We start from the raw sequence: 24,199 nt of genomic DNA on the forward strand, positions 1-24,199 counted from the left end.
TCCTTCTCACTTCTAGATTTATTTAGTTGGTGAATTTAGTATTACTACTCCCACATACTTCAGGAATTTTCATATGATTTAGCTGGTAACTAAGGTACTGCTCAGTGAGAGTAAAGACAGCAGAACTCAAGTGAAAGTAGGGACAAGCAAAGCTATTTAGCTTCCAAAATAATCTGTATTCACAGCAAAGGACTTCATCCATTATCTTCATTGTACAAAAATAAAATTCGTAAGAGTGCATGTGTTATTTTTCTTTCAGCACACAACACCTTATGTTCTTGAAACAGCATATTATGGAAAATTAGCCTCTTTTCTGGCACAGCTCCTCTCTGAAATAAAGCAGGGGATCCCAGGCTTTAGTGTACTGAATTTCTAGGCTTTGTGTCCTCTGCCTTTCTAAACAGGGCCTGTTCCCATTGTGTTAGATATTATAACATAATTTTTTCCAGTTCATGATTTAAGCATCATTGGTGAGGAATACCAGAGCTTCAGGGCAGGAGAGACAACCTCATCCTCTGCATAATTTTCATATCCAACACAGAATTCCCAGTAGCTTGGGAATAGAATCAAATACAGGGATTGTGCCACAGAAAGAATTGAAGAGCACCCTGCTTTACTGCACCTATTGGCATGATAGGAATGATTGAAGGCTCTCAGCTGGATAGGGAGCCTGGATGCTGGAATACCAGCTGTCTGTCAGGAGAGTGGGATTGCTCACTGCAGACCTAAGGGCAGGGAGGGAGTTCTTGACCAGCAAGCAAAAAACTAATACCAGAACTACTAGAAGGTACTTGAAAGCTTTCATGGTCTTCATGGCTCATTCTGCCACACAGTCCAGAAATCAGAAGACACCGTGGCCACCCACTTCCTCTGTGCATCCCTGCGAAACACAACTGTGCTAATTGACCACAATGTGGCCACTTCTAGTTAACACAGCACTTTCAAAAATAATATTATTTTTCTGACTTCCCCCTCACTCGTTTTTGAAGGTGATCTTTCTGCAGCAGAAAAACACCTGGGGTCACACTCAGCCACCTTGCCTGCCTGCCTGCCAGCTCTGCAGCTCTACGCGCTTCATCTCCGGGACGACGGTGTGACTTTTGGAGGCTCTATGCCTCATTTAGCCCTGGTAATGGCCTAATTGGGCTGGAAAAATGCAGGAGCAGGAGCATGATAAGGAAACAACTCTTCTGTGCTTATTTCAGCAGGTGGAAAGAAAGGAGAGGAGAGGAGAGGAGAGGAGAGGAGAGGAGAGGAGAGGAGAGGAGAGGAGAGGAGAGGAGAGGAGAGGAGAGGAGAGGAGAGGAGAGGAGAGGAGAGGAGAGAGGCAAAGGAAAGGCAAATCCTCCAAACCCATATTTTCTACCTTGACTAGATATTTATGTCTGTACTTTTATTTATGATGGGGCATTATGCTGACTAGTTCTGTGGGTAGCAGGATTAATGTGTCAAATGAAGGAGTACCAGAAGAGGGCCAGATTTGGATAAGCATTTCCACTTCCAGAAATTTTCTACAGCAGACAGTCCCCTACCCATAGGGCTTCACTTCATCCCCACTTAGCTCTTAGTTAAGGGCTGAGAGAATGGGTGCTCTCATTATCTAAGTGGGAGGGGAAAGGTGAGTGGGAGAAAAGGTGAGAGGAAAAGCAGGTGACAAGTGTGACTATTTCAGGAACAGCAAACGAAGAAGCTGATACCACTAGCCAAATGTCCATTCACCATTTCTCAGCCATACTTTCTCCTCTCCTGGGAGGAATCTTGCTACTTACTCAAAGAAAACCATGCTATCCTCTTTCGAATTGTTCCAGTTTTCTTTCCTGCATCCCATAAACCACTCAAAGAATGAAATGGTACCCCTTGCCTCAGAAAAAGAGAAAGAAATATAGACCCTTGAAAGTTTCAAAAGGTGAGGATCCTCCTTCTATAGGGATCTGTTCTTCAGCAACAAGAAGAGTGGAAGACCAGGGGATGAAACAGATTCCCCTTCACCTAAAGTGACAAACCAAAAAATTCATTTCACAGTGGAAAGGACAGCCTTCCCTTTGGATGGTCTTTTTTTTTAACAGCTCCCAACAAGATCCCAGCTATATACCTGACTTTGTTTCCTCCCTTTCCTCTCTGAGTGGGAATCCTGTATCATCTCAGAGTACAGTCTCCTTAAGCTGGAGCCAAAATTGCTCATACAGCATTGGAGTCACAGAAGTACTCCATACTTGCCACTGTGTAAAGGACAACATCTATTTTAGTTCTCTGCCTTGGGGACTGGTACAAAATATTCTGTTTTATTCAGGTCTTGTATTTTAACTTTCTAGAATAGATATTTGGCTGATAGAAGTTCCAGAGGATCCTGCTGTAAATCAGAACACATCCTCGCTGGTAACATTTAAAAAATCTGATTGAGTCTTGGTGCTCTTATTTACATCACAGCCCTATAAACATTTCTATCAACACAACAGCAGGGGCAGCAAACAGCATGGAGCAAGCACAAACAGTCAGTGGGAGGAAAAAAAACTCAAGGATTTTCAGGCAACCTCTCATGCTTCCTTTGGGAAACTCACTGGAATTGTTCCTAATAACCTTTTATTCTTGTTTCCTGTCTGCTGCTTATTACAATTTCCTTGCTAACTTGAAAAAAATGTGTTGAGGAGGAATTACTGTACCCATCAAGTGGCCAGCAATAAGATGATTTTTAAGTTTCCTGGGGCTCTAGTGGTAACATAAAAATTTCCCTGTGGGAGCTCAATCAGCTCAGCCACAGGATTGTTTTTGATGGACTAGAAATTTTTAGTGCTTGCCTTCATCTGGTAATTGCCTGGGTACCAGTAATGGTGATGTGGTTACAATTATGATATTCAAGCAGAATGTGGCATCAACCAGTAAGAGGGGGTTGGTTTCAACCAGGCTTGGAGCTTTAAACAGGACAAACTTTAACAATCATCATTCCCACTGGCTGGTAGTGTAAAATCAATTTGAAATGTAAATTAAAGTGTTAAGCCGATCCAGTCATGGACCAAAAATGCACTTCCAGGCACAAAAATATTTACACTAAACCAGAAGCTGTCTGAAAAAAAAGTTGGCAATAAAAATACTAAAACCCACTAATTTGTAGTATTGAAGAAAGGGGAAAGTAAAAACCATTAATAAACGCTAAGATTCTAAACACGCAGGGAATTTATGAGGGAGTTTTATAAGATCAAGGAAGTACTAAATAGTTAACAGAGATAAAGAGGCAAAAATGATATTTTTATAAATATAAATGTGCCCGAGACTGGCCATGAGCCCGTTGCTTGATGCGGGTGATAAAACTGTAAATGACAATCCAAAAAAGGCGGAAATATCGAATAAACATTTTGTCCTTCGCACATTGTTTTGTCCTTGGAATGAAGCTGTAGAAAGTATCATCCCATATTACGTCAGCCCAACAAAATTCACCGTGGGTAATAAAAGGAGATGTGAGACGAGATCTGCTAAAATTAAATGTTTTCAAATCAACAGGCCTGGAGTCTAACATAAACTAAATAAGGAGTTCTCTGAATCACTAGTGTTGATACTGAACAACTCATGGAAAAATGGGAAAATTTCAAAGGGTCAGAGAACTGCAAGTGTATGCAGTTATTAAATATCTACTAAAGCAGGAAGGCCCAGGAAATTATAGGCACCATACCCCAATATCCGTCTGGGTACAATAATGAAATCAATTGAGCCAGCAGTCTTTCTAAAAATCAATGAGGATAAAATAGTATTAATTCAAACCATACTTTTAAAAACCCCCACTCTCCTTTTTACGAAATTATGAACTAGATAAAGACAACTATATAGACTACAACATGGACATGTCCAAGGCATATGACTGACCAGATTAAAAGTTGCAATTAATTGATTCAAAACTAGTTTATAGATAGATCTTAAAGGTTTTGTTTAAGGGATGGTATCAATGAGAGGAGTCTTTTCTAAAGACACTATCCAGAGATCAATCTCATTGTGAACCTATTCCATATTTTTTAATCAGTCCTCTAGATTGTAAAATGAAGCGATGTTTGTTAAAATCTGATACAAACACAAAAGCTAGCAGTGAAGAAGGCAGTTTAAATGTATGATTGATCACTAATGTTGGCATGTACAAAACTAAACTCTCCCCTAGGCACCAGAGATTTTCTGTGCTCAACATACTCATCTTCCTTGTGGCTCTGCATTGAAATGACTCCATAACTCACTCTCATGTTTCAAGGCTTCTGTGGACAGCCTGCAGGAGGGAGAGGACTGCTCTTTTTTCTGATGCCCAATTTACCAGCATGCTCTAGGATGCTTGAAGGAAGACAAAGCTTCACTGATTGGCAGCAGCTAGACTGAGACCCTGAAAAAGTTGCATCAGTGTCCTGCTAGGACACGAAGGATCTATTTTTTCTTAAGTGCGTATGTTGGTCTAACTTGCTCACACGCTGAGGGTCAAATTTAAAGTCAGATATGGAATTAGGAAGGAATTTTCCATCCCACAAAGACTGGCGAGAATCCCAAGTGCAACTAGCTCACTGTTTTCTCTTCTTATCTCCCTAGACTTGCACAGGGAGATGCAAATAACAAACTTAAACCCAGAGATTTAATAGACTTACAAGATCTTAAAATAAAAAAGGGACATATCTGTTCAGGGGTTGCAATCACTGCATGACTCAGAGGCTTGACTCTCCTGAGTCAATGAGGGGCAGAAGGCACGCATAGTGTTTTGGTAAGGGAAGGGTATATGTGATGTTGTATGTGTCACAACAGTTGTATTGAGAGCTCCTCAGGACACAACGCAAGCCTCAGGGCATAAGGAGAGACAGTGTGTATAGACGGTGCTGTGGTCATTTTATGACAGTGGCAGTGATGCAACTGTCATAAAATGAGAACAATGTGATACTGAATTCTGCTGCAGATCATCAAAACTTTGGTTGTTGAGGAGTTCCTCCACTTAGACCTTTCAGCTGTTTAAGATGATGCTCCTAGAGCCCATCTAACCAAAGTGACCAGAAAATCAGCTAAAAAGTAGCCACTAGCTAGAACTACTTCTGGTGTTGACAGATCAACTTACTGACAAGGAAAGTGTTTCCTATAGTGTCAGCACAGTAAAGGTTGAAGTCTAGGTCACATGTATACTTGTCTCAAGCATAAACAAAAAGCCCTGATAAGTTCCAGATCTAGAGCCCTTTTCCTGTGGGTGCCACTTTAGTGAAGCAGAACAAGCCTGGCTTGATGTTCAGATAGCAGGCTAAACCTGCAGTGTTAGCAATGGTGTGATGCCTTGTTTTGACTTACACACTGAAGAGAGCAAAGACAAGGCCTCAAAAGGAGAATAAATAGAGATGAGCAAGAGGTTATTTCATTGATATCTCACTTTTAGACAGCTGCCCACACTTACAAAGGGAAAAGCAAATGCTGAACTGGAAATGCATCCTCAAACCCTCACTAAAGTGGTGTCTGATTTTCTCTTGCTTTTAACAGATTCAATACTCAAAATGTACCCTTGCTAAGGCCAAACCTACCAGATCTGTAGCCATCTGAGAGCAATATGTTACAAAGTGAAAGGAAATACTCTTAAAATTAACTTATCCATGGATCTCCCTTCCCCCTATTGAAAAGACAGACCTAAGGTGTACCACAGGATTGCACTTGGATTTCTGCAAACAAGAAAACTCTACTAAAACAGCAGACTGGCAGTGAAAAAGCACCACCACAATAGTCAAGGCAACAAACATTACAAAGTGAGTGGGAACAGCAACTTTTAATCAAATCATTCAACCCTTTTGTTGTTGCTTACCTTGATTATGTCAGACAACATTGTTAAAGAGTCTTGCTAGAGACTCCATGATATTACCTTTCCAAATTACAGCTATCAAGGCAGACTGCTCCTAAAATTTCAGAAGACAGCATATTTATCTACCAAGCTAAAGGCAACAATTTCAAACAAACAAAACCTCCCCCTCTGGGTCCTTCTGCAAGGAATCAAGGAGAGCACAAGACTACCATTAGCATATGTAACCTCTTTCTGAGCTAGGTCCATTAGGTACAGAAACATTGCTAAGAAAACAGGAATAGGAGGCACTTCAGTGAACAACTACATCAGCAAGATTTCAAGTGTTCACTGTATATGCCTAATTTCTTGCCAGCTTCATTTCTTGCTCATTTATTTCTTGTGCAACGTTGAATACAGCAAAAAAAAAATCTCAGCTTCCCTAGCCAATAAATAGATAACAATTAGCTGTGACCACTTTTGTGGAGGATGGAGGATGTTGAGACTGAATAATTGTTCCTCAGCAAAATGAAAGAACACAACATTATTATATATAAAATTATGATAATGATCTGCGGACACTTCTCACAGCTTGTCTCCATGGATCTAAGACTTCCTAACAAACATTAAATTAATCCTTGCCTCCACACTCTTGGAAGACAAATGATACTTTACTACAATTTGTTTGCAAGTGGGAGAATGTAATGAACAGCTAATGCTTACACATCTAATTTTAAAAAATGCTTTCATGATTTTATTTCTAAATGTTTATTTAATTTCCCAAAAGTAAAACTGAGAAAAGTGTACTATTTCATGCCAGTCTTCTCTCCACCCCTTTGGCTCTTTGAAGCCTTACAACATCAAGCCTGTAAATTCAATTTCTCTGTCTGGAGGCTCAGATCTAATAGCTCTGTCTGGAACATCAGTATCAAGGGATCTTGTCTTCAGAGTTTAGAGGAAACCAGCAAAGAGCTTTCTGGAGAGACAGAGAGAAAAATTCTATTATTTCTTTTAGAGAGAGATTATTAAGAGGTGACAACTACAAGAACCTGTTACTTTTATTAGTAGCTTCTCAGTATTACAGTGTACATCAAAATTTATGTACAGACACAGAAAAAAAAGAATGTAGTCTCACCTATGTGAGATAACTTGTCCAGGTTCTTTCTCCAACAGAAATCATTAATGCTTATTTCAGAACAAGTCACAACGAGCTGGGATAGTTAACCTCCCACCTCAGGTCCCACCATCATCCCCAGCAATTTTAAGTTTTTTAAGCACTGAGGCAAAAGGACTTCATATTTCTATCAGTAACTGTCATCATTAGCAATGAATATTCTGACTGCTAAGACTTACATCATGTAGTCTTAGATCACCACTTTTTAAAAACCCATTTTTGCAAGCCTGCTGTATTCTTGGGCCAGTTAATTTTCACCGGTGTTTAAATTTTCTGACATACTGACATACATATGAAGGGTGTTTTTAAAAACCTACACTGATTTTCTGTCTTCAGTCTGTCCTGAGTGATGCAGCTGGGTAAGTTTCCCAACCACATTACTGTGCACATGGTAAGACCATCAGGAAGAGTCAATGCTCAAACTGTACTCAGGAGACAAAAATGAGGACTGTTGTACTGAGATCCAGGCACCCAAGTTCAACTCTTCCTTTTCCTTTTTCAAAGGTGAGCAATTTTTCAGCCAATTGTCCTTACCACAGGTGTTTGTCATCATACCTTCTTACTGAGAACTATGAATCAGACACCACCATTGCTCATATTTTTGTATTTCGGTGATTAATATTTCTGAATTTATAAACACATGTTTATACTCAGGTATTTAATGTATTTATGTATTTAGAGACACATAAACCCATCAGTGTGTCTTTGTGTGTTTGTCAGCCTGTATTCTATCAGCCTAGCTGTTCCTATCAACTTTGCTGTAACTTCTGGGATCTAGTCATGTTGAATAAAGTTTACATCATAGCAGGCCAGCAAAACTTGCAGGTTTAAAACAACACAGTTTTTATGGGAAAAAACCAAACAACCCAATGTCTCATTTGCAAGGGCAGAGATTTCAAACCAGTATGGTTACACAGGTCCATCACCTTAAGAGGTTCAGGTTGAGACAGGTTTCTGTTTAAGCACCATTTACTGTTAATGCATTTGACACCTGTTGAAATGGATCAATGCTTGCAGTTAGATCAGCTTTCCCTAAGCCAGAGGGTTTTATGTAGACCTATAAATACAGATCTATTTCCAGTAGAGTTCCAGCAAAACACATTGCTACAATGATTGATAACAGGAAATGAAGAAATTATCTGAAAGTAAGAAATTCCCTATATAAGTTTTATATGCTTCCATGATTTGATTTAAATAATTTCAGTTTCACTGTCAAATCCTACCCTCACTTCTTCTTTGGAGCAGTATAATCCACAACATCTTCAGTCTCTTCTCTATTCACAGAGAACCACAAGCATCTGCTGTTTTGTTTGTGAACATGCTGGCAGTTGGCTCAGATGCCTGGCTCAGGTCTCAAAAACTGATGTTTTAACCTGGGCTGAAGAAGATGTATCTCACCTGCAGAGCACGAACCTCCAAACATGCTTTGCCAATGGTCAGACCACACAGCAAGAGGATCAAATCAAACTTGCCATGGGGGGAAGTGGTGAAAGAGGAAATGTAGGGAAAATGCACAACCTCCAAAGCCAGGAGCTGGATTAAAAGAGGACATAGCTTTGAACAAATGTTCAAACTCTGCTCTAATTTTTGAGTGCAAAAGAGATGTCCAGGCAAACAACACTTGAAACAACACTTGATGAGCTTCCATTCTCTTGATATTGTGTGATCTTAAAAGGACCCAACAGTCATGCACATGCTTTCTGATTTCCAAACTAATAACAATTTAGGACCATTGAATAGCTAATATTACTTGAAGAGCTGCAAACTAATTGATTCCCAATACAAATTTCTAAACAAATACTAAAATCTGTGTAAAGCTAGCTAAAATTTCAGAACCTGCTTTCAATTTTACCTATATTTCCTTTGTAATTACCTGATTACTTATGCATGATTTAATCACACTGTAGCCAGGGAGCAGGAGTTTTTCCTCAAATCACAATTAAACCTGACATATTATTTTGCTATTTTATATAAATTAATTGAAATAACTTCTGTCATGGAAACACGAGACTTAGGACAGAACTGGAGAAATAACTAGCTAAGCCTAACAACATGAGCTCAAGTCTGTACTGCTCTCTCCATCCATTTTTTCACCCTTCATCCCAGTACAGAATGAATGAGAATGACCTTTTGATTTTTCAATTGAGATTCTCTTTATCACACAATCTGTGTTTACAAAGTCATAGAGTATTCCTAGAATAATATCATATCAAGCAGCTGTTACTGTAGTTTTATATGTATTGATGTAGAGTCTTGGAAGATGCAGAATACTTCTGAAGAAATGGTCCAAGAAGATAGTGTAAGGACACCTCAGTTCTCAATCTGCAGAGGAACCACAAGATCCTCTTTCTTTAGGCATTTAGGAAAAATGGAGGTATAGTAAATAAGAATTGGGATAAGATTTGCAATCTGAAATAGTCAAGAATTTTGTTCAGAATGAGTGCATCTGTATAGTTTTAAATGCAATTATTACTCTTAACCATTTAAGTTGTACTGTAAACATACACTATGTTAAACAGATGTCAGGCCTGTAGAGGGCTTTACAAATGAAATAAACTTGGGAGATAGCTTTATTTTTTTCCTCTTTACAATTTACACAATCCATGCAGATAAGGATTTTATTGCTTTACTAATAAAAAATAAAGACAGCAGAAGGCAATGGATCGAATAATCTGTGACCACCCATAGTTTAAACAGTTGACTGAGAAGAGACTTTATGCAGCAGCAAACAATTACACAGAAATAATCATTGCTGTACAAGTCATGCCAAGGTTCTCCAAGCTGTTCTTGGCATAAGACCAGCAAAGGTGAAGCAAAAATAGCTTTATGTCATCCTTGCAATTGCCCAAATCAAGTAACACAGAGAGAGGCTCACCCCAGCCCTGCATGCCACAGTGTAGCTACAGGACTGCTTTGCCTATGACCCACTTGCCTGTGGTTCCAGCAGGGTATTTGATAACTGAGGACCATGGGGAGAAGGTGAACTTTAATTCTCACAGGTGTTTTCCCGAGGCACAGGAAACATTAAGTGAGCTGGCTGGTACCAAGGCAACAGGTCTCTGGCTTTTAGAAACAGCCCAACTGAAAAACTCTCCTCTGTGAACTTTTTGGATGAAACAATGGCATAATATTAACTTCAAGCACTTTAATTTAAACTGGGCTAAGTATACAGGCAAGACAGGCAGAGAGTATAGGCAAGGCAACCGAGAGCAGCTCAAGGAAGCCTTGGGATGTTGGTGGATGGAAAGACTGACATGACCCAGCAATGTGCACTTCCAGCCCAGAAAACCAACAACATCCTGGCTGGCCACCAGGGCAAGGAAGGTGATTCTCTCTCTCTACTCCACTTTCATGAGACTCCACCTGGAATGCTGCATCCAACTCTGGGGCCTCTGACATAAGAAGCATGGAAAAGAGAAATCTGAGGGACAGCATATGGCAGCCTTCCAGTAAAAAAAAGGACTACAAGACATCTGGAGGGACTTTTTACAAGGGGATGTGGTGACCATATGAGAGGTGAAGGTCTTAAAACTGAAAGAGATTTAGATTCAATATTAGGGAAAAGTTCTTTCCTGTGAGGGTGGTGAGACACTGGAACAGGTTTCCCAGAAAAGCTGTGGATGCCCCATCCCTGGAAGTGTTTGAGGTCAGGCTGGATGGGACTCTGAGAAACCTGATCTGATTGAAGGTGTCCCTGTCCATGCAGGGAGGTTAGAATGGAATGATCTTTATGCCTTCTTTCAACCCAAACCATTCTATGATCCCACAAGTCACTATGTTCAATTTCTATCAGCCCACAGCACTGAAAGAAAAAGATGAGAGCCATGAATTATCTAACCCTACTGCCAGCTCTTTTGGTGAAATTATGTTCTCTTAATTAAGAGATAAAAGTCTCATAATCCCTTTCCCCAACAGGATGTGAGCTGTTGCTCATCTAAAATACTTGACCGAGGAAGGACATGAACATTGTTAGGTACACAGCAGCACTGCTGCATTACATGCCAAACTAAGAAGTATGAACTCTTTTTGCTTCCTAGTTGTAAGGCTATTAGATACCTGAATAATTTTAATTGCTTTGCTTCTGAAGAAGATGGTGCAATATTAGTGTGAGCATAACAGAGATACATTAACTGGCAATTACCATCTAAAGTCAGAGACAAATAATCAAAAAAAAGAAAAAAAAAAGAAAAAAGGATGAATCCTAGTGAGGAACAAAATATTTAGGCTTTTACATGTTTCAAATGCTTATCAAAATTTCCTCCTTTCAATCTCTGGGCCTGGAAATCAGATCATTTTTCAAAATTGAATGCAAGTTGCCATCTAAACCTATATTTAGATCAAGGACATGACTATGAATGTAAGCATCCAACAATAGAAATCTGAACCTGAAAATTATAGTTATGCATTTTTTCTACTTTAATAATCCTTGATACAAGATGGGAACTCATTACACTGCAATTAGACATTTTTAAATGTTCTTTCAGATTTCTGGATGAAACACAATATCTGGATGCCAAGCTGTTGTCAACGTTTTTACTGTCTGGAATTGTATGTTTAAAACTATATCACATCAACCTTTTGTATTTCTGAGACAGCTATTTCAATGTGTTTTGATTTACTACATGAGACCTTTCAAACAAGGCCATGTAATGTAGAGTTGTTTCAAAGTGCCTATAATAACAAAATCTTAATAGTCCACATGTGTTGCGTGCAAGTGTTCTCCTTATAATTTACAAGATGTTATTGTTTTTAATGGACATCCCTCCAAACCTACCTGCCAGTTTGCAAATTGCTAACAGCAACAGGAAATTGTGAGGACAAACTGCATTCTTGGTGTCACATACAGTATTCTGCATCCCCCAGGTTGCTGGCACAACTGTCAACAATTGTCAACTACAAGTCAGTAATTCTTTGGGCAAGGTACACAAAGAGAGAGGATACAAATTGTTGTGTCAGGTCTGCCAGTTTTGCAATGTTAAAAGAAATTACAGCACCAAGACTTATTTTAGACTTTAGTAACTGCAGCTATTGCCCTGATAAACATCACAAAAGACATATTGAGTAAGAAATGAGACTGCTACAAATCCCCTCCCAGAATAAGATTTTCACTTTAAAAATTGCAAAGATGAACAATGTCATGGCATTGCTTGTAGGAAAAACATTTTGGTAAAACTCTAAAACTTTCAGGAAAAATAAGTAATTTCAGAGTAAGTAATTTACACTGTTTTGATACAGAAGCATTAAAATAATCTGTTCCTCTATAATAATCTTTGTCAATGGTCTCTTCTCATAGGATGTCATTGGTATTTTCAGTGTCATCTGCCAAACACTGTCACCAACCTAAAGGTTCTTAGAAATACAATCATTTGTAGCTATAACTAGCTAATAGTCTCTACCTATAATCAAGGAAAATAAAGTGCTATGCCTCAGTGCCAGTAGCAGGCAATGAGTCTATTTGTACAAACACATTTTGATGTACAATGCAAGAAATTAGTAATTAGGAGAGAAAGAAAACAGACATTACATAGGGAAAGCATCTCATCCTCATACAAACAACAAACAGGGAGCACTCAGCCTCACAGTCTCTTGTTTCACCTTGTTGATCCTGTTCACTCCAACAGGATGATGTTCTTCCCACATTTCCCTTAGGCAGGTCTCTAAGCTGGCACTATGCACTCTGGCACAGTGCCAGCTCTCTGCCTGCCTCAGTTCCCACCCCACTTCTGCCTCTTGTCAGGTCTCCCCATGTGCTCCAGACCCTCTCACTGCTGTTGGTTTCAGTGCTAACCCTGCACACTCTCTCGCTCTCTGCACTGTGCTGCCAGCTGTGGTGCTGATGATAAAACATCAGACGTGTCCTACTTCAGCTAGAGCATTTCCAGTTTGACAAGTAGGGGAAAATGGCTGTATGTAGGCTCCTACATTCATACCTTCAGCTCTATCACTGCACACACCCAACAGCACAGAGAACCACTGCACTTCTCTCCATATTGTTCACCTATGACAACAACCAGAATGTATGGATATTTCTGATTGTACTGAGTTCCTTTCCATTAAGTGTCCAATTTTTCTTGTCCTTCATAAAATGCCTCAGTTTACCAACTGAAAACTGAAATAGACTCTATGGAAGGAATGAAAATAACTAAAGCAAAACAACTGCCAAATACTTAATCTACTTCATTCTGGCTATTTCCAACATGTGGTGACTGATCATGCCTGTGTCAGATTCCAGCCACAGAGTTCCTCATGTGCACAATCTCAGCAAGAATGTATCTGTGACTTTGGTGATCAGACACCACGTGGTTTCATTTGAACCTCAGTTTTCAACTTAAACTAAACACCTCTGCCTTTCATGGCTGTGAACCAAAACTTGAGTGCTTAAGTAGAGTAAAACAAATAGAGCAAGTGTTTCAGAAGCTCCAGAAGAGGAAGAGGTTGCAGTTACTAACACTGAGGAGCTAAAGCTCAGATCCTCAAAAGTTCTTGAGATACTCATCACCCTCTTTAAGCACTAAGAATTTTCCACCCCCAGAAGTGTCATGCAGCTGCTACTTAAGCCTGGAGGATTGGGATCTCATCTCTTCAAGCCAGTACACTGACACTGCATCCTGCACCACTTCATGGAGAGACACTGCTCAAATCTCTCAGCTGAAAGCTCCCAGGCAGAGTATTCAAAATATGTGATCTAACTGTGGAGGAGGGAGGGTAAAGGCCTGTTTAAGATTAAGCTCAGCTTTCTGATTGACTGATGCTTTTGAAGGCTTTGCTATGAAAATGGACATGACACATCAGAGACCATTAACTATGTAAATACTGTTTCCTAAGAAATGAAAGCAGCAGTAATTGTACCCTAGCTAGCTGCTGAAATTACTCAACCCAGGACTATCCTGGCAAGTAAAAGAAGCACAATATGCTATCAATGTCTTTGTTAAAGACAAAAGTCTAAATGTTATGAAGAATTCATGTTTATACACGCATATATATATATATATATTCACACATCACTGATGATATTTATGTTTGTAACCTCATTACAATGCTTTAGACGAGGATATCATATGGAGTAATGTACTGAAAAGACATCGTAGCATAAAAAGTAGAACCTATTTCTGTTGTTTAGAAACCAGACTTTTATACTCAGTTTGTCACTCACTGACTGGATCCAGCCCCTTCAATCTCTAACACATGAACCAGGACAATCACAGCTGACTCCCTAAGGTGAGATAAAGACTATAGGCAGGTTCCTTGAAATAATAAACACAGGCAGCAGAAGATTTAGTATTACAGCTTGGTTTATAAATCTGTGTGTTTTTCCCATACTGAAGGCCACTAAATGGAGGAAATTCATCAGCAGGGTATGACATTTTATAATTTGTGCAAGAATATGACAGTCTTACAAAATATATGGCTATGCAGAAGGCATAAAATATCTGTGGGATTTAAATGTGACATAGATTAGTTGTCCTTTGAGCAGATTGTTGTCTTTCCAACATAAAGTTCCAGAAAGGAACTACCTCTACAATTCAAAATACTTACAGAACACTCACATAGAAGGAATGGCATCTGGTGTAGAGCATACTGCTTGGTGTTGACTGGGTATAGCTTAGTTAAGTTTCTCCTCAAAGGCTAAATGTAGAAAATGTTCTCAGAGAGATCTGGAAACTGGATCTTTGTTGCAGGGTTTGGACAGCTGGCTTGCCTAGGGTTAGTCAAAAGGTCCTGGTGAGTACCAATTATGAAAGGTTCAAAATATTTTAAAACATATAGAGCTAAACTGGTGATCCTGGAAGCAACTACCATAGCAGACAGAGTGTGGTACATGTGGGCCATGCCATCATGGCTTCCCACAACAGGGTTTCAAGCAGTGTCAAAGAACTGAGCAGAAATGTGGGTTGTGTGTGGCAAAGACAGCAGTGAGGTAAAAGGTGGAAGAAGATGGGAATAAGGAAAATATCCCTGCCACAAGCACCTACTATTGAGGCACTAGTCAAGACATTTAAACTTGCCTGTACTGTGCCTTGTAGAATATCAGAGATAACTGCAGCATCTGGCAGAAGTGACACAGGACCTGCAAAAGATCTACTCTGTGCACCTGAAATGGTACTCACTGAAAATTTTAAAGGTACCAATCTTTCTGAGAAGATTAAAGGGTGCAAAGAAAACTGTGTGACCAGGTCCCTAATCTGTAAATTCACTGATGAACTCCATCACCACCAGACCTCAACCCCCCTTTTCCCTTGTCATTGTGGAGTTTTGTGCAATGGCCCAAGTGAACACAGCCATGGTGGATGGTTCCATGGGGCTCCTGAGTTTGGTGGACACTTTGACACTAACAACGAGTGTGAGAGACATATATCTGCTGCATTCACTGGAACAACCAGTCTGCTCCCAGCCCTTATGCTTCCATGTCTAGCTGCTACTAGAGGAGCCAGGAAAAATGGGGCTAGAGGAAATCCCCCCACAGTACTACATTCATTCAGCAGCTTGTCTTTAGTAATGTTCCTTTACACAGGCAGTTCTTAAACAAACTTCACAAGTAAAAGCTTAATTAATGCTGCAAGGCCATGGGTGAGCCAGAGGGTGGGAAAACAGGAATGGGGAATGAATGTCCTCATTTTCAGGAAGATTAGGGCTACAAGGTAACAAGAAAGCAGAGAGGACCGAAAGCAGAAAATACAGGTTAGATAGTACTTCTTGGAGGAAAGGACAACATCTGTTAAGCTCTCTCTTGAAGAGATGACATGAAATTGAAAGATGAAGAATCTTTCATCTCCTTAACCTAGTCTGCCTAAGACAACTTCAGCACTCTGTGGCAGGGACCAGTTCTCTTTTCTGTTTGCAGAGCACACTGTAGACCACTATTCTGGTTTGTAACATGTTCTCCTAAGTGAAGACGAGTATCAGGTCAGGAGCCCCATTGCTTGCAAAACCCAGCAGACTCTGAACAGTGTAGTGGTGCTGGAAGGACTTGCTGACTGAAGGCAGAAAGTCAGCAGAGCTTCTTACAGCAGGAATGATTTTTAGTGACACTTCAACATTAGACTTTACTTTGGGTTGCTCCTAAATGTTCTGCTTCTCATAGTATGTATGTAAAGAACCCCCAAACCCCTAGTTTCTCAATGTTTTAATTCGAGATAGCAAGTGCCCAAGAATGTCAGCAGCCTAATAGGCAAAGAGAAGCATCAAAGGTTAAATTCTTTCAAGTAAAAATGATATTTCTGTAGATTAGTAGACCTATATATATGTTGATAATTCATGTTAATTATCTGAAAAAAAATCCTGAAATCATCTGTCTTAAGTTTCATGATTTCCTGTGTATTTGGTTTGCTCTGGCAGGTTGGTGCATCTGTTATCTATCTTTTAAAGCTCCCAATTGTTATTTTCAAGTAGAAAGTTTAATTAGGAAAAATTACTAAACAGATTCCATAATTTAAGGAAGTCCTGTAGTGAACTTATTGTTACTCATGAGAGGTCACTTAATGTCTTTCTAACTTATTAAGATGAAATATCTGGTTTTAGATGCTGAATACTGTCACAAGGCTCAAAAATAGTGTATTTGTGCAAACTATTACTGAAAAAAAAGTTCATCAAGGAATTCCTGTAGATACTAGCATAGACACCAAGATAACTTTTTTAAACAGATGCCAACAGTCTAGCTGCAACAATCAGAGTGTTCACATAACTTACCTACTATTTTGGTTGTGAGATGTCTTTGTGTTGACTGACTTTTATAATTTATTTCAGAACCTGAGTGTACCTTCTGGCTGACTCACAGCTATGTAATCATTTTTTGAGAGGACTGAATTCCATTTCATGACTGGCTACAGGCTGCATCATAAATTCAAGACTCCTCACTCTCCCCTGATCTCCCACAGATGCCAAAAGGAAGCTTGTACAGAGATCAAAGGAAGAATTTGGGCTCTGTGTAGTAAAATAAAACTTTCAGTTGTTATTTTTTACATCACATTCAGAACTGCTTACTGGAAAATGTTCCCTTTGCTGCTAGGATCATTGCCACCCTTGCCTCCTGTCTCGTTTCCCTTCCCCATCCTTCTTTCTTTTCTCTGTCTTCCTTCTCTTCGCATGTGTCACTGCAGATTCCCACTCCCTGTGCACTGTGTTGGAATGGTCACTGTAACACACGCAGTGCCACCATTAACCACAAGTACTTGCATTCTGACAACTCCAGAGGAGCACTGGTTCAAATCTCTCTCCAAACTGAGGACACAGCACAGTGGCCCTCACTTTCTGCTCAAGAGAATATTGCATATTTGTATCTGCAATGTCACAGCTGGGTTTAACACTTCCTTTTCCCCAGTATTTTTCAAGAATCAAAAATCATGACCCAGGCACTTACTAACTGCTTTATCCATTTCAGACACTCACGCAGGTGTTCTGTATCTCATCCACCAAAGTATTCAACGCCAAGTACTCCCTATTCCAGGCCATGGAGGCAGAGGCAGGTTAACGTTCCAGCCCCAAGTGCCCGAAATTAACTATTAATAAAGAAAAATTAAAAGTTCAGCAGCATAAAGTTTTCCCTCCAACTCCAAAATGGATTTAGATCAGTAAAGCTGGTTTCAGACACAAGGGTTCTAGTTATAAGGACCACATGAAGGCTGCAGATCAGAGAAGTGGTCAACCAACTCTATGCACCACAACAGTCAGTTGAATTGTCCTGAAAATGGAGGGAAAAAGGATCAGATACTTTTGAACCGCTCTGCTTTGCCTGTTCTCATATGTCAATCTTACCATAAAACACTGCAAAGTTTTTTGCATGGAAATTCCAGTGTGCTTTAGAAACCCCTGTTTCTAACCAAGGTATTTCTAATAAGATCCTGTGAGGTACAGTTCTTATCCTCACTTTTTGCAAACCGAAAAACTGAAAGAAAATGGTTTGCCTGAGGTCAGTGTCCAAGCCCAGAACAGGTTCTGAAATGGTTGTTACAACTGAGTCACTAGATTGTGTTGCCTTCACCTTCATTTAATGTAGGCATGACAAGATTATAATCTCTCATGTTTTTTGAGCTGGGCAGTTCATCTCACCTAACTTTCTCAGCTGAACAACACCAAAAAAATGTGCTTACATAGAATTAGCCTTGAAACACGAGCAAAGAAGACTCTGGTACTAAAGCTACCACCTCTTTGTCAATGTCCTCCCTCAGTCTACTTGGTGTCAATAATGTTCTCAAAATCGTTGGCACAAATTAGTGCGGGCAAAGAATTCTGCACTCTTGCAGTTAATAAGTGACTGAGGAAGGCTATCAATTTATGCAGAAGAGGTTGTTTGCAACCAACAATAGATGCAACAGCTTGCAACCAACATGCAGATGGAATGAGAATGAACTGAAAAGGTCCCCCTGTCTCACTTGACATTTTTGCTCATAATTCAGAAGATAATCCTAATAATCTTATTAAATACCAAGAAAGTATTGAGGTTTGAGAATGGTAGAAAGAGTGTCAGGCTGGCAGACCTGGGATCTGAATTCTTCCACTAAGCCATAAAGTTTAACATAGGAGGTAGCTGTTCAACCTTTTCTGCCAATATTGGTCTATTGACATTTTGAGAATGATGTCAAAATTTTGCCTGCTGTCACCCACTCCATCACTGACCTTTCTGAGAAGTTAAGGATAAGACAATCTGGTGTCAAATACTGTAATGAGATTTGACACACACTTGGGCACAGAGTCAGGAACACCCTAATAATTTTATAGATGTCTCCAAGCATCAGCCTTGTCATGTCCTAGAACGAAAGAAATTACTTTGGGATGCTTTGTATGGTTTCTAATCACTAACCTGCCACAATCAATCCTCTTTAAAAATAATTACATTTCAACAACTTCAATTACATCAATTAAATGCAAACTAGATTCTGGAATAGTATTTAATCTGAACAGCCATCACCACTGCTCAGTTAAATATTCCTAATAATCATCCAACTAATTTTTCCACTCTCACAGCTAGAAAAGATGTAAGAATTTGGTCTTCACAACACAGGAATCGATGGGCAGACCCCAGTGAATGCACAGAGCACAGAAACAGATTTTGTTATTGGGGCTGAAACTTCTATTTCTCGTTGCAAAGAGAGCTTAGTCCTGCAGCGTGGTGAGGGGAAAAGCGTAGAACAGTAAGTGAAAAAAGTGCACAACTGCCCAGCTTCAGACTAAATCAAGCACAGGAGTTAAGGGGTCTAATTTCCACAATTAGCATAAGCACTTTCAGGGGCACCCACAGTGCCTGGGAAATACGCCTCACTGATACTCCCTTGACCTTGTCCCTCCCAGGACATCCTCTCTGAGTTTACACCGAGTGGTTAAATTTGAGTAGGAGGCAAAAAGTCCCAACTGTGATAGAGACGCTACTCAAAGGGGGAAATCGGGAAAACCTGCAAAGTCACTCTCCTCCATGATACATGAGCAAACAGGAGAACTGTGCTGGCCATGGCTGGGAGATGTAGGGTTATCAGCCCTCTCCTCTGCTCCTCTGAATCCAGCCCAGAGTGTCCAACAAGGTTAATTTAGTTTGCACCATGACTGCACAGAAAGACACACAGAAGTGGTTTTGGGGAGTAGAGCCTGAGAGGGAGCAAGAGGGAGGTGCAAAATCGACCACCTGCTTCAAGTAGGAAAAAAAAAATTGTAGAAAGGGAACAAATAAGAAAATAAATAAAAAACAAATAAGAAAATAATTTTATCATATACTATATCTACATAAGTAAAAATGAAGATTTTAAGGGCAGATTCAGGACTTCTCAAAAACTTTCTTCATTTATGTGGTGAAATTTGTTTGAATAGTGCTAAGGCTTCAGAAACTCATAACTGTGGTATAAATCAGTTTTCAAGATACTGCTATTAAGCCACTTTCTATCAGGATCAGTGAGGTGATTTTTTTTTCCCAGCGCGTGTGATTTCAGTAAAACAACTTGTTGCTCTTTAAAGTTTTGTTATGAATTACTGTTCTTCTTCCCCTCAATATTATTCCTAGATAACTTGAGCCAGAGAAAACACCTCAGAGCTCTACGGAAATTTCTCCTTTCGCCTGATCCTACATGTATCAGAAACCACCCTGCCCAAGATTTGGGGAGGGGAGGCGGAGGGGTCCCTCCGTGGAATTACGTCTGCACCTGGCATGGCCGGCCGGGCTCAGCCTGAAGTGCCCCCGGCTCCCTGTAGCCCTCGGCTCGCTCCGCACCCCGCCTGGCCAGGGGCTCTGCTTCTCCAGGTTTCGGCACCCCAAAGCCAGACCCGGCGCAGCGCTCCCCGCCCGTCAGACCCCGCGAGCTGTCCCCGTCCGTCGCTCCCCCGTGTGCCCCCAGCGCGGGCGGGCTGCTCCCGGCGGGAGCGCTGCCCGCCCCGACCCCATCCCAGGCTCCCATCCCGGGCGCGCACCCACCTGCCCCGCGGGCCCGCGCCCCGCTCACCTCGTCCCGCCGCCGGGGCTGCTCCTGCCGCCACCAGCTCCTGCCCTCACTCCGGCGCTGGGCAGGGCGGCGGCAGCAGCATCCCCCGCCGGCCCCCCAGCTGCCGCGGCGGCACTTGCAGCCTCACGGGAACCGGCGGCGAGGGGAGGAGGGGGTGGGGGAGAGAGAAACCCCTGGCCAGGGCCCCGTCCCAGCCCTCCCCGCCGCCTCCGGCACCCGGGCCCGCTCCCACGGCCGCGCAAGGCGGGGCGGGCGGCGGCGGCCACAGCGGGGACCCGCCCGGGCGCTCCTCTCTCCGCGCCGCCCCGCGCTGCCCCGCAGGTAGCGGCGGCCCCGGGCAGGCACCGCGCGTACCGCCCCGGAGGCGCAGGGCAGTCGGATACCTGTCCGTGAGCCTCCCTGCTGCCAGGCTTCGGGGCGCTGACCCTGCGGTTCCCCGTGCAGCGGCACCCGACAGGTTGGCACACGGGTACTTAACCCTGCAGCAGGATGCTACTGTGGAGGAAGAAAAAAAAAAATCATTGCTTGATCAGTTTTCTTTTCAAGACTGGGGTCTTCTTCCAGCTCTCAAAGAAAAGGTCTGACCTCCCGGTTTATGCTGCTCCCTGGTACCTGAAGCTCACAGAGTAGACACCAGGGACTTAAATTTCTTGAAGATGAAAATCCTCATCTTGCTCTGTACAGTTAAATTTTGGTGTGGTTTTGCAGATTTTTACTGCTATAGAGCTGCTATACCCACCAGTTGATTTGGATCTTAAAAATTGAAGTGCAGAGAACAAAATGTTTTCATTATTATATGGTAGCACTTACATTATTATACTGCTTCCTTAGTCCAAAAATCTTTCAACACCGTTTGAGAGCAACAGTCTTTTGGGATCATTATACAGTTTGTATTTGAAAACTCTTAACCTCATAAAACGCCCTTTTTTAAGGAGAAGTAGCATGTAGCTCTATACACAGACTCTGGTGCCATTCTACAGCCAGCCCAACCTTAGATGTTTGGATCTGTCCTGAGCATACAGTTTTCCTTTGCCAAATAATAACAGAAAAAACGTTGATAGAGTTGCAATATATTGCTGAGAGTGACACTTAAAATGTATTTACAGTGTGTTGTATTTTTACCTTGAAGAGGTGATAGAGACCTTTATTTCTGAAGGAGATCCATGAGACATAACTTTAGTAAGTTTGTAGTCTGTGTTTTACTTCAGAATTATCCACAGACCTGAAGTCACTTACGTACTCAAATAGCATTTAATGTATTAGGAAACAGCTAATTTTGCTAAATAATTAGTTTTCCTATTTCTACTGCAATACACTAACTTTTTAAGAAATAGATCATCATCCTTTTGATAGTTAATACTGTAAAATTGCACAACCATAATAAAATGCCAGCAAATACTTTTCAGATTTAAAAAAAACCCAAACAATTATTGATTCCAAAGGGGAAAGAATAGCTTTCTTGATTCTTAATCATGCTTAACTGGAGATGGTTCTAGATACAAGGTCTACAGATACAGAGAATTCTCTCCTAATGTCGTACTAAACTTTGATTTACAGCCCCAAGAAAACTTAAGACTTCCCTGCAGCAGTCAAAAGTGTTAATGTTTCAAATACTAAATCAAAATAAAATCTTGTTTGAAGAAACAGTACACCAAGTATTTGGACTCAGGCTCTTCAGGGCCATGCTGTAGCACGGCAATGAAACTGAACTTTTTTTAAAAACTGTTCTCTTGTGAAGAAACCTGAGGAGAACAGGAAGTTGGTTATTTTAAGTAATCATGTAGTTGTGGGGCAGGGACAAAAAAGATGAAAGAAAACCTTTAAAATGGCAAACTCCAAACTTCTTCCACAAAATCTGTAAATCAGCTATTGCTATATTTATTGCTGCACTACCCCACATAGCCAGCCATGCCATTTATGCCACAGGAGTTTTTGTGGCCCAGTACTTCATGCATGGTTGTATCAAATAGAAAACAATGTAACAGAAAGTTTTATTTTTTAATTTCTCTCAATATTAGTTGTAGCTCCCCATTATCTGTGACTTCATCACATTGTGATGCCTTCTTCCAACATGTTTCCAGCAATAAAAATCAGATGAGGAAGAGGCAGCAGGACAAGCCCACTGGGACAGTCTTTGACCTTGCTGGACATCTCCTTGGCTTCTAGAACTCAACAACACAAGGCAAGGTGTCAGGATGACATCCATTCAGGGCTCTTGTATTTAAGCCAGTGCAGCACTTTCTTCCTCTTTCTCACCTACACAGTTCGAGCAGATCATACCAGAATGTGCTTTATCAGGGCACCCTCAGATCCCAGTGTTCTGGGGAGCCCAACCAGGATGTAGAAGGCTCAGTTCTTTCAATTTCTAAGCAGATTTGAAACCGCATCTCTTACTTAGCAAGGAAATAGCCTAAACAGCTCACCACAGACCATTCCAGAGGAAGAATTACCTATGCTGCCCTTTTCAAACCCATGCTATCCTTCATTCTGATTCACATGGCTTTATTTTATTTTGAATTAGGTGGGAGGAGAAAGAAAGAGTAAGCTACTTACACCAGGGAAATACTAACATTCTGTGTCCTGTACTAATGACAGTAATTGTGGGTTTGACTCTATTGCCCTTTTCAGATGAAGCTGACATTTTTAGTAGAGAATCTGGACCCAAGCCAATTTCACTAGTGATCTGATTTTGGAGTCCTTACATCGTAGCTTCTCTCTGCCTTTGCCATACACAACAAACACATAAAATACAGCACAAAAATAACAAGTAAAATCCAAATATTAATTTATTTCCTTCTCTATTGCAAGACTGAACAGCATCAGCAGCTCAGTGATACAGTGCCCATGAAAGGAGGAAACCAACAAATACTGAGAATCATTTCTACTTAAGAGGCACATGTGAAAGCAAAAGGAAAAAGGATACACAGAACTACTGAACCTTAGTTCCTTTGAAACTACAAGTCAAGCCTCCCTTTGAATATTTCCCAGAAATATCACAAGCTGTGAAAGAAGGAAAAGCTGGGAAGGCTGAGATGGCATATCAGACATAAGAATAAAGGAGAGAAAAGTTGAGGTGGCGTGGAAGCCAGAGGTTTCTCTGGCTTCCACGATAGTGTGGTCACCTCTACTGCACTGTGGCCTTCAGGATGAGGTCTCAAAGGATCAAAGGCTCCACTGTCAGGCCAGTCTGCCTAAGTTGCAGCAGGTCCCTTGGGATGGAAAGACATCTGTGGTGTCAGTGGGCAGATTCTTCAGGGAGCTACCAAAGGAGTCTCACAGAACAGGGAGAGAGTTCAGAAAGACAGAAGGATGCTCAGAAACAGCTACTTTCCTCTTATAAGAGTTTTGTTTGATTGAAAGGCTTGTTATGGTTTTCAGCTGCATCTCATCAGATGCCCAGATGCAGTAGCAACTCAGCCCAAAGCAGACTGGGAGAGAGGATGGCAGCTGCTGGAAAGGGCTCTTGGAAGAGATCGATTGGAGCAGCATCTGTAATCAGCTGGGCCTATAAAGGGTTGATGTATATATTGAGCAGAAGTAAGGCAGATAGGGTCTCATGGACTGTCTTTTAGGACACTGTTGGGCAAGTTATGCTGGTTGATGATTCTCTTGATGATGTCTCTGATGATTCCTGGTCAGAATAATGGCTCTGTTGGGTGGCATTGCACAGACATCTTACACTGGCTCTGTGAATGGTTTTCTCTATTCCAAGTTAATTTCCTAGTGAGTAGCCAGAGTAGGAAATGTGCAGATGCCATGAGGTGATGGAGTCTCACAAAGATGAGGGGAGTGGTGAGGTCCTCTGTTGATGTAAGCAGGGCAGGTGACAGCTTGTAA

The 24,199-nt window shown here is 41.1% G+C and overlaps 1 protein-coding gene across 1 annotated transcript in view; it reads right to left on the bottom strand.

Annotated features, from left to right (window-relative positions):
- The window catches only part of CASR (calcium sensing receptor), a 73,861-nt gene extending 53,233 nt beyond the window's left edge, over nucleotides 1–20,628 (bottom strand). The window contains exon 1 of the mRNA XM_071433212.1: nucleotides 20,363–20,628. The gene's annotated coding sequence lies outside the window, so the exon portion shown is untranslated. The remainder of the gene's footprint in view (nucleotides 1–20,362) is intronic.
- Nucleotides 20,629–24,199: the final 3,571 nt, after the last annotated feature.

The sequence above is a fragment of the Agelaius tricolor genome, unplaced genomic scaffold (assembly GCF_023055355.1).
Source record: "Agelaius tricolor isolate 1412-34295 unplaced genomic scaffold, bAgeTri1.0.p SCAF_9, whole genome shotgun sequence".
Lineage (NCBI taxonomy): Eukaryota > Metazoa > Chordata > Aves > Passeriformes > Icteridae > Agelaius > Agelaius tricolor.